The sequence below is a fragment of the Parambassis ranga genome, unplaced genomic scaffold (assembly GCF_900634625.1).
Source record: "Parambassis ranga unplaced genomic scaffold, fParRan2.1 scaffold_21_arrow_ctg1, whole genome shotgun sequence".
Taxonomy (NCBI): domain Eukaryota; kingdom Metazoa; phylum Chordata; class Actinopteri; family Ambassidae; genus Parambassis; species Parambassis ranga.
The window spans coordinates 4915323-4926033 of NW_021144767.1; the positions used below are offsets into that span (position 1 = coordinate 4915323).

Here is a 10711-nt window from a genome sequence, read left to right on the forward strand (position 1 = left end):
GTTAAAATTTCAAACAGTTCTGCAATTTTGTTTGCAGCTTGATTTACTTAACAAATGTTTCTTGTGTATTATTATTCTGCTAATCACGATAATCTATTTAAAGGCAAAAAAGAAGGCAAAAAATAATTATTTATGATCATGAAATTTCAAAGTAAAAGTATCGGTATCGGTATTGGTATCGGCGATACTGACCCTGTATTTACTTGGTATCGGATCGATACTGAAATCTTCAGTATCGCCCACCCCTAGGGTCTGACCGTCAATCGCGCTACACGGTTTTTATATCAGGTCCAAGGGTCCAATCAGATGTCCCCTTCAGTGACCGTGCACCTGGCTGTCATAGGACGGACTGTCTGTCAGTCAGTCAAATGTCAGCCATGTTGGTCAGTTTGTAACTGGTATCTTTATTGGTTAAGAAAAGGCCGGTCATTATTCAAAATAATAAGTGTACTCAGTAACGAATTGTGATGTTAAAAATGGCGAAGTACATTATTTTGTTACATTTGTACTTAAGTACAAGTAAAAGTACTGGCTTAAAAATAAAGTACAAGTACCCAGAAAAACTACTTAATTACAATAGTTACTGCCACCCCTGGATATATGCAGTCCAGTGCAGTGAGGCATGCTCTGATCTGTACAATGGAGAAACCAAACAACTACTCCAAAAACTGGCCTTCAATGTTTGTCAAAGTTTGTCAAGATGCTTATGTTTAAGGCAAAAGCTGTGACCTTATTCAAGTTTTGCAGCTTATTTTCGCTCGAAGCCGTGAAAACATGTTTATCAGACAGACGAGGTGGCCGAGTGGTTAAGGTGATGGACTGCTAATCCGTTGTGCTCTGCACGCGTGGGTTCGAATCCCATCCTCGTCGTTTCATATTTTAAGGTCAACGTCCTGACACAGGATCATCAGTTGATGGTGTCATAAACATTCCAACTTCAGACAGTTTGGACAGTAATACTGGTGTCCTATCTACACAGATCAGTCTATGGAGAAGTCCACAGTCTGTGCATTGGTCCAGCTGTAGGCATTAATGGAAAACCCACATTCAGTAGGTCAGGAAATGAGAATATGTGAAAAGGTTCAACATTGAAGACACCTGGAGCCACTCTAACCAAATAATGAACAAAACACCTGCAAAGGCCTTTAAATGGTCTCAGTCTAGTTCTGTAGGCTGCACAACCACGGGAAGACTGCTGACTTGACAGTTGCCCAAAAGACGACCATTGACACCTTGCACAAAGAGGCTGGCTGTTCACAGAGCTCTGTCCAAGCACATTAACAGAGAGGGAAGGGGTGTACAAGCAAGAGGGAGTACAAAGTGTTCTGCCCAAACAGGGACTTGAACCCTGGACCCTCAGATTAAAAGTCTGATGCTTCCAATACTTCACTAGTACACTTCATGTAGTGTAGTGAGATCTGATTGACTTGCAATTGACCCTTTGTACATGGGGGATTAGCTCAAATGGTAAAGCGCTTGCTTAGCATGCGAGAGGTAGCGGGATCGATGCCCATACTGATTGGACTTGATGAGGACAGACACACACCTGTCTGTATAAGACCTTACAGCTCACAGTGCAGGTCACATACTGGGTGATGGAGTCTGAATAGAACTTTGTTAGCTTTGTAAAGCTGTGTGGTAGTTAGAGAGGAGCTGAAAAGTGTCAACAACAAGGAGTTGGTCTCCAATGGAATAAAGTTAACTAGCAGATTTTGATATGGGATAACCAGGCCTAACCGATGACCGATCCATCCCTGGGTCCAGACACAGATTAAAATCTCCCCCCGCAGGTGTGAATTTAAACAAGGGATCAATTTAATGATGCGGGAGAAAAACTGTGGGTCATCAAAATTTGGAGCATATATATATATTAGCTAGAATAACTTTGAGATTAAAGAGTTTGCCAGTCACAATAACATAATGGCCATTTGAGTCTGCTAGTGTTGTAGAAGGCGTGAAAGAAACATCCTTATGTATCAATATTGCAACACCCCGAGCTTTCCCTTGAAAGTTTGAGTGAAATAGCTGACCCGCCCACCCACATTTAAGACGAGCATTATCCAAACTCCCGAAATGTGTTTCTTGGATAAAAGCAATTCCTGCACCCAAATGTTTCCTCTTAACAGGAAAAATAAGTCTGTCAAATATAAAGTTCTAGGACAGAAATAGTAAGCCCAAATTAAATCTGTCTTCAGCCCTCAGCAAGTCAGCAATGACCTCAGGATCTTCAAGGGTGTTGATGAGATTGTCCCAATCTCTGTTGGAAACAGTTTTTTTTATTATTTTTATTATTTATATTTTATTTTTATTTTAACTGCTTTTTTTATTTTAGGGAAATTCTTCTTCTGCCAAGCAGTGTCATACAATGACTAGCAAGGCGCGCTACAGGCTAGGGTGAAGTGTCTAGGGAGGAGTTGGGATCGAACCACCAACCTTCCGGTTACTAGACAACCCTGCTATACCACTGCGCCACTGTTGTCCCCATGGCTGACCTGTACTCTCGCTGAAATAAAATACAAAGAAATGCTGCTGTGGCCATCACAAATATATTCAATTATGCAGGCACATGGACAGAGACAAAGGCATACATTGAAATATGCACATATACTGTAGAGAAACATTTTAAATATGCCACACTAAGGTACAACAAACTTACAGTAAAGGGTCCCAGGTATACTATGTATCCAGCAGATAGAAGCATATCACCTGCTACATTATTGGCCATGTTATCCACATGTTGGACTGTTTCCTCCCAACACACTTTTTTATCTGCCAGACTACCTATAAGCTGCAGATCATCATGATGAAAAAATTAAATACACTAAAATTAAATAATTGTATGACTTGTACAAAGTTATTGTGTAGAGTATTTAGAGTAGATATTTGTACCCTGACTGTGATTAGGTACCAGGATGAGATGCCAGGGAGGTCCTCAGGGCACATGGAGGTCACACACACTGAGCCTCATTTTGACATTGACAATTTCCACTCAAGTTGGATCAGCCTGTGATGTGATTTTCCACTTTTATTTTGTGTGTGGTTCCAAATCCAGACCTCCATAGATTAATAATTTTGATTTACATTGATCATTTTTATGTTATTTTGTTGTCAACATATTCTACTTGAATTTATCCTGGCTGGAGGAATAGAAAAAAAATATACATACAAAGCTCGGCTCTTTAGCAGAAACAGTGAGATACAGAACCGCCCTCCCAAAGCCCAGGTGAAACTAGCTGCCAAAATATACAGCACACCTCCCTTATCCTACTGTAACACTTCCATATTGTCACCTACCTAAATACCCACTCCCTTCCTGCTGAACAAATACGGGTACAAAATAACCCACCACACAGGTAAACCACCACTGCGGAGTTACAGTGAAGATTTTGACGTAAACCTTCACCATCACGTAATAAACGTTATTAAAAAAGAAAGAAAGAGACTAACGCGCTAAGCATAAACAGTCCAGATACTCCCTGAAGCTGTAGCGGTTACATGAGATTACGCTTGACATTCAGAGAGAGTCTTTAAAGTCTTTAATAAACTTTTCAGCCTCTGCCACGGAGTTCAATGCCACCCGAGTACCATCAGGTTTGACAATATTGAACCGCGCAGGAAACAGCAGTGAAGGCTTGAGTCCCATCTTGTACAGAGTAGCCATTATGGACCTGTATTCCCTTCTTTGAGTAACACTTCTGGGCTGTAGTCTTCATAGATCCTAAACGGGTTAGACTGGTTCTTCAGCTCGCCCCTTTATTTGCCTCCCGCACCACCACTTCCTTGTTTTGGTACCGATGAAAGCAAACGACGACAGGCCGAGCTCGGTCTCCTGGGCCGGGTTTGTGGGCAAGGCTACGGTGTGCACGGTCCAGTTCCGGTGCAGAAGGGAAAATGTCCTTTCCAAAAACCTCCTGTAATAGCTGGGAAAAAGGCCATAGGTTGTGGACCTCAATCCCCTCAGGCAGACCAACGAGACGGACATTGCTCCTCCTATTCCTCCCCTCAAGCTGGGTTAGCTTAGACTTCAATTTGTCATTTTCAGCCTTTAGCCCCTCACAACAGTTTTCAACCTTTTCCAAACGTAGCTGGAACAGGTCGGCATTTTCTTCGAGTGAAACCAGGCGCTGGCCATGACCACTAACAGTGTCCTGCAGTCCATCCAGCTTCCCATTTATCTTACTGAAAGACGTGTTCAATTCAGAAATCAGAGCTTCCCTGTGTTCGGCTAGTGATGCTACCAAGTCAGCTTTGCTAATGGCGGCCTCAGGCTCGGCCCTTTCACTCGATTTAGAAGGTTTAGGTGGCGAAATGATGAAACGACCCACTACTGCGTAGAGTCAGGAGGTATACTTATGTATACATATATAAAAACAGATGGTCTGACGAGAAGAAAAGTAAGCCAGTGGGTTATAAAGGTAGTCAAAAATGTGAGCTGGAGCACAACACGTCCTACTCCATGTCCGCCAAACCGGAAGCCCCCTCAAAATCATATCTTTGGTCATGTTAACCTAGATTTGATTTCTGACTTTAGTAGGCCAATTCCATTTTTAGACAAGGTCAATGCTAATTGATAAAGCAATTCTGTAACAAAACAACTTTCCAGCTCAATCAAATGATAACATTGACTTACCTCTGAATCGCTGGGCCTCTTCCTCTGTCACATTTAATCCACGTTCCTGAGGCTTTTGAAGGAGCTCCTCTGTAGAGAATTTGAGCGCAAACTGGTGAGGGCGATTAAGACCTCTTGTTGGTGCGCGTGCATATGCTGCTGCATAAGGAACGCGCTTGTGTGAGCCGTTATTGGTCACATGGTCATTGGTCACATCATTGTGATTCAACCCTTTAATATTTAGCATTTTGGGCTTTTTACTGTAAATTTTAATAGGTTCTGTAGCTGGGTTCAGCTTAAATATTAGTAATGTGTGATACCACTGATTTTCTTTATTTTATTTTTGTGTGACTTAATTTTGTCCAACTGCATCACCTACATTTTGGAAATTAGGATTAATATTGGAAATTTGGGATTAAAAATAAGAGTGTGAACAAACTAAATTTCCCAGTTCTGGTGCACAAACCATACAGTCCCCCAACTGTCACTGACAGCTTCACCTGGTCATTGTACCCCTGTTTGTGGAAAAAATGGTAAGATGTCGACCATTGATCATTTTGGATCTTAAATGTACCCTTTTGACACAAAAGGGTACAGAACTTTTTGAATTTGAACCTTAGCGCCACAGCTGCGCGCCAGAGTCTGAGCTCTGGTTTTAAGGACTTAGCCTTTGACTCCTGACAACGTTTGCGGTACTGGAGCCAACGTTAGTGCCGCTGTCTGTAAGTATACTTGAATTTACGCTGTTTGAGAGTAATAGTCACGAAGGAAGCTCCTCTCTGTTCCTAAAATAAGACTTGCTCGCAGTTAGGAAGCGAAAGTTAGAAGAACTGACTGTCTTACGTGAGGCCTTTTGTTTTTAGCTTAGTTAGCTGAAATGCTGTTCGTGCCCCAGCTGCTATCGAGTCGGCTGGAAGAGCTTATAAATGCGCGATACAGTTGAGTGAGTCCGTCAGCGCACTTGAAACAACATAAGGTGACTTGTTCCATGAGAGGGTGCACACGCATGTTCAAAGTGAAATCCTCATTTACTTCCACATAAGAAGGAACCACGGAGCTTTGCAGACAGCAAGCGACATGTACAGAGTCACGGACACGGTTCTCAGGTGTTACAGCAGAGAAACGGGTTCATTCCCCTGGATATATGTATGTCAGGAAACTGAAGGGACCTTTGTCTTAGAGTTGTAAGTTTCTTCTGTTTTTAAACTGCAGGGCAGTTACTACACCTTCAGGGTCCACCATCCTGTGGCCCTGGCCTCCACACTGGAGTTCCTTCAGAGGGAAACAGACACTTTCTTCTCCTTTACAACTGATCAATTTGCAATTGTTGAACAAGAATTCTTGTTTCCACACAGGTTCTTCCTGATAAATCCAGAGAAGGGCCCAAAAGTGGAAAGTGAGTAAAACAAGATGCGACTGTGTGACTGTCTGAAGCTAGCTTAACTAAACCTCAGTAGCTTCAGATACTAACTAAGGTTTTATTCAGATTGACTCGTGGTGTTGCTCATATTTAGGAGTCTTCTCTCTTACATTTCAGGCATTACAGTTAAAAACCACTTGCAGGCCCCACGTGACACCGAGGACTGAGTGAGATTCAAATTCATTTAAATGTATCAAGCTGTGTTTTACATTTTTTGGTATAAATTATTTGTGTGTGTTTCTGTGTCCTATGACAGCATCAGCAGAGAAGGAGGAGAGGGATTCATGTTCATCAGAGGGCACAAGCTGCAAGGAAATCAAGGAGAAGCTACAATAACAACACAATCCTGTTCAAAGTAAGTCCTCCCTTTTTTAACTCTGTCTTAAAACATGTAAATCATCTGGTTATACGGAGTGTTCATGGGTAAACACAACCACAGATGAAGATCTCCTGGAGTCTGTCCATGAACAGGATGCCGGTCCATCACAGGGCCTAGATCTCCAGTCTTTATTTTGAGGTTTTCATTATTGGAAGGAGGCTTTGCTTTGAAATCTTCCGATCTTCTGTGGGTTTTCTTTTTACCATACATTACTTAAAAGACTAAAATAATTAAATAAATAGTAAATATTTCAAATGTTTTATGATGGTGAAGGAACATGTTTCTTGTTATACTGTGCCAAATATTGCCCACATATGACCTATAGGAAAAGAACACTGGCTCCATTTATCATTGTTTCCTGCCAGTTTGCCTTTAAGTGCTTCCTTGGGCTCTGCTTCCATGTAAAGCACCCAGAGACAGTTCTGATGGCCACAGATGCCCCACTGTTAAACTAATTTAAATTCAGTTGAATTAAAGGTTGTGTCAATCTATGAAAAGACACCAACCTTAATCTGTTTTCTGTCTGCATGAGCTGACAGCCACCTGGCCAAGAGCTCGGATTTTCAAGCTGAAATGATCCAACAGCTCGTCAACCTTCTTCTAAAGTGTAACAGCAGCCTCTCAATGACACCGCCAGTCACGTCAAGACACAATGGTTCAGACAAGTCTGTCAACTGCAAATACAGGTGAGCACCACTAGGTGGATAAAATGTCTCAAACCTTGATCTGTTTCAGGTGAAAAGGCTGATTACAAGCCCGCCAAAATATATGAGACAAGACAGTTCAAAAGATCGATGCTTCAAGGTCTATTTTTGTCAATTGTAAAACGTTTCATGCTTTGGTATATGTGGGTATTACACATGATTTTCACCTTTACATTTCATATATGGAACACTGATATTACCTTAGTGTAGACGTGGGTACGTTTCTACCTCCATACTTTATTTTATCATAAAATTGTCCAACTAACCTATATTTTCAGATTGCTGGTGAGTGCTGTGGTTTCTTTATAGTACATGGAGCTCAGTTGAACTAGAAGGCTGTGTCACTATGAATGTACTATTATTAAAGTATTGTTTTTCTCTTGTGTGTGCAGAGAGGGTTGTGCCTGAGTGACAACATCCAAGCAGTCTGAGCAGAAGTGGAGACAATACACAGGTTCCAGGTTCCAGACATTCTGACTGACTCTGGCTTGTTGGGTGAGGTTTGGACTGATTACTCTTCATACTCTTGATGGGCAACTGGCCTGTTTTTTTGTGGCACTGCTATGTGAGCAGGCTGAAAATGTTTTTATTGAGTCAGCTTAACTTGTGCTGTAAAATTAACGTAATTCCTATGTAGTCATATACATCACAATGTATTTGTTACGGTAAAATCCTGGCAACCACAGCTGCCGGTAATTTACCGTAAAACTGAACTTTTTAAATAAAGTGCCGTAATATAATACACAGGTGTCCTGCTTTATTACTGAGATGTGTTGTCATTAGGTCTACAGGAGTGTGTATTTTTTAATGCAAATATCCGTTGTTTGTAGTGAAAATAACTGTAACCAGATTCACATGATGGTTGGTAACTTTAAGGTAAACCGCCGTAAACAGGTTTACAGTACATCTGTAAATACACAACATTCTTCTACTGTAAAATGTGAGGTTATCAAAAAGTCCTACTGTAATCTGTTATACGTCCACATCTTATTTTTCACGGTAAAATTCTGGCGACCACAGCTGCTGGTATTTTACCGTAAAATACACAGATTTTTTTTTTTACAGTGTGGTGTTTTTAGGTTGTTTTAGGAAATAAATAGTTTGATTTCCAGGTTGATGCAGCAACAGCTGCTGCTCTGACACCATTGTTCATGTCTTCCTCTCTCTGCACTGTGTTAACACACCTGAATGCTGCAGAGCATCTTCTTCTTTCCTGCTAAATAAATAATGGCCCTGTGGTCTGGTGGTGTCGGTTCACCTTGGACAGTGATGGACAGGAGGACAGGAAGGTCCGGCTGCTCTCAGCTGGGACCTGTGTGTGTCTGGGTGCACACACACCTGCAGTCTGCCCACAGTTACTGACGTAGTCACTCTGTCACACCCCAGCTGACACATGACCGCACCAGGTGGCTGCTGCTGTGACAGATGGTGGTTGTCAGCATTCCTTGTTAGTATAGTGGATAGTATCTCTGCCTGTCACGCGGAAGACCGGGGTTCGATTCCCCGACGGGGAGAAAGAGTTTTACCAGCAGATAGGATGATACTGACCCTGTACATTGCTGCTGCAATAGAAAACATTTCCCAGTTTGGGATAAATAAAGTATTTGTTCTGTTCTGTTCTGTTCGTCTTGTGTCTTGTGAGCTTTAGATTATATTATTTCTTGGGCTCTATGCTCTAAGAGTCTTAAAAATATGTGGTTTCCTTTATTTACAGTGGTGCATGTCATGTGACTTTACTTATGCAACATGTATGATAATGTTCTGTCTCCTCTCGTTTCCAGACGTGCAGCCAAAAACATGTGCAGTGATGATATGTGACGGTATCATCATGGTCTCAGAGAGAAGAGCTGAGTGTGTCTGTTCTGATCTGTGGATGCTTGTGTCTCTTCTCCCCTGTAGTTTCCTGCTTGTTGCTCCGTCACACGCCCTCTGCTGGTGAGCCGCGTCATTACACACAACCGCTCATGTAATGAAGTGAGTTTATAACTTTTGACTTTATATGTAGGAGGGATTGATTTTGGAATGAGGAGGCTGCAACCTGCGATGGCACCACTAGATGTCAGCTTTTCACAGCATTGGTGGTTCAGTGGTAGAATTCTCGCCTGCCACGCGGGAGGCCCGGGTTCGATTCCCGGCCAATGCAATGAACTCAATTAAATTGAATTTTCCATCCAATAAATGCAGCAGAAATAGAAACAGTAAGGTGCATAACATTCCTCCAGGACATAAACCTTTGCATTTCAATATACCAAATTAAGTTGGTTGAAACCCCCACATCGCTGGGCTCCTGTCTTCAGAACGTGTAAGCTGCCCTCCTATAGGGTTGAAAAACACAAACACACAACATGAGCCATGAACTTCAATGCAGCAGCTTTATATTCCTAACCAGAAATCTTTGTTCATAACTTTACCAATGTCAAACTAAGAAGAACATGTGCTTTGTGTTGTTCTTCCACTGACTGAAACATGAAAAAAGACATGTCACACATGGCTCATTGGTCTAGGGGTATGATTCTCGCTTCGGGTGCGAGAGGTCCCGGGTTCAAATCCCGGATGAGCCCTCATCTTTGAACTTCAGTAGATAGGATGGCTGCTTCATGTTTACATTTACAGCACATAAGTTCATATTCCAACTTAGTCCCTGTAAACAGCTGTCTGCTCAAACTCTCAGAAGCAATCATTCTAGAACTGCACTGCACTGAGGACCAATGTCCAGGGAGAGCTGATGAAGAAGTACAGGGGCTGTAAGGCAGGAGTGAAAGTAGAGGCTGCACGACATTTTAGACATTTAAGCCATTTAAGCCAGTGATCTTTGCAGATGTTGGTCCTGGACAACATCCGTCCTCAAAAAAACCCTGACCTACAGTCCAGGTCAGAAAATGACATTCAACACCATTAATTCTCAGATGCATCATTCAGGACATCAAATGTCAGAAACATAAGTCTTTCCATGTAACTCTGACATTAATCTTAATCTCTATTCAAATCTCAAATCTAACTTTCAGTTGTACAACATTCAGTACATCTAAGTATATCATTTCTGAGAACTTGGCATTAAAGTGCTCAAACATTCACTACTGTTCATGTGAGCAGTGTTTCAATAACACTTATGGTCTTATGGTCTTTTTATACCTGGCTACATCTGCCACTAATGTCCCTGAACATGTTTGGATTCCACAGCTTTAGTTTGAAGCAGTGTTTTACTAATAATTTATGCTTTTACCACATGTTTAAAATCAATCTTATCAACATAACTAAACACAAAATAAACGTGTAAAAGCGCACATTTACGGAGCGTCATTGAACGCACTGCGACAGCGCCACAAAGATTTAGCGCAGTTAAACGCAGCGATCGTAGCGCGCTCTGACCGGCTGTGCTTCAGGGTTGGTTCAGAAAGGTCCACAGCTGCGTGGTAGCGCTGCAGTGTCTCTCTGAGTCTTTCTCTGTGTCTTTGCTTCTTTTTAACGTCCCGGGCAGGAGCAGGTGAGTGATCGCAGTTCCGCCGACGTCACAGGTTGAGGAGAAAAAGGGCAATCGGGCAGTTCAACAAATTTTAGAATTCAAATGTAAATGTTTCTGATCCATCACCAGAACACTG

At 42.0% G+C, this 10711-nt stretch overlaps 3 non-coding genes across 3 annotated transcripts; all 3 read left to right on the forward strand.

Moving 5' to 3' along the window:
- The first annotated feature begins 788 nt into the window (after positions 1–788).
- On the forward strand, positions 789–870 carry trnas-gcu (transfer RNA serine (anticodon GCU)). Its single transcript has one exon. It is a non-coding gene; the product is annotated as a tRNA-Ser (tRNA).
- An 8314-nt stretch (positions 871–9184) lies between these two features.
- On the forward strand, positions 9185–9255 carry trnag-gcc (transfer RNA glycine (anticodon GCC)). The gene has a single exon. It is a non-coding gene; the product is annotated as a tRNA-Gly (tRNA).
- Positions 9256–9601: 346 nt separating this feature from the next.
- On the forward strand, positions 9602–9673 carry trnap-cgg (transfer RNA proline (anticodon CGG)). The gene has a single exon. It is a non-coding gene; the product is annotated as a tRNA-Pro (tRNA).
- The last annotated feature ends 1038 nt before the right edge of the window (positions 9674–10711 follow it).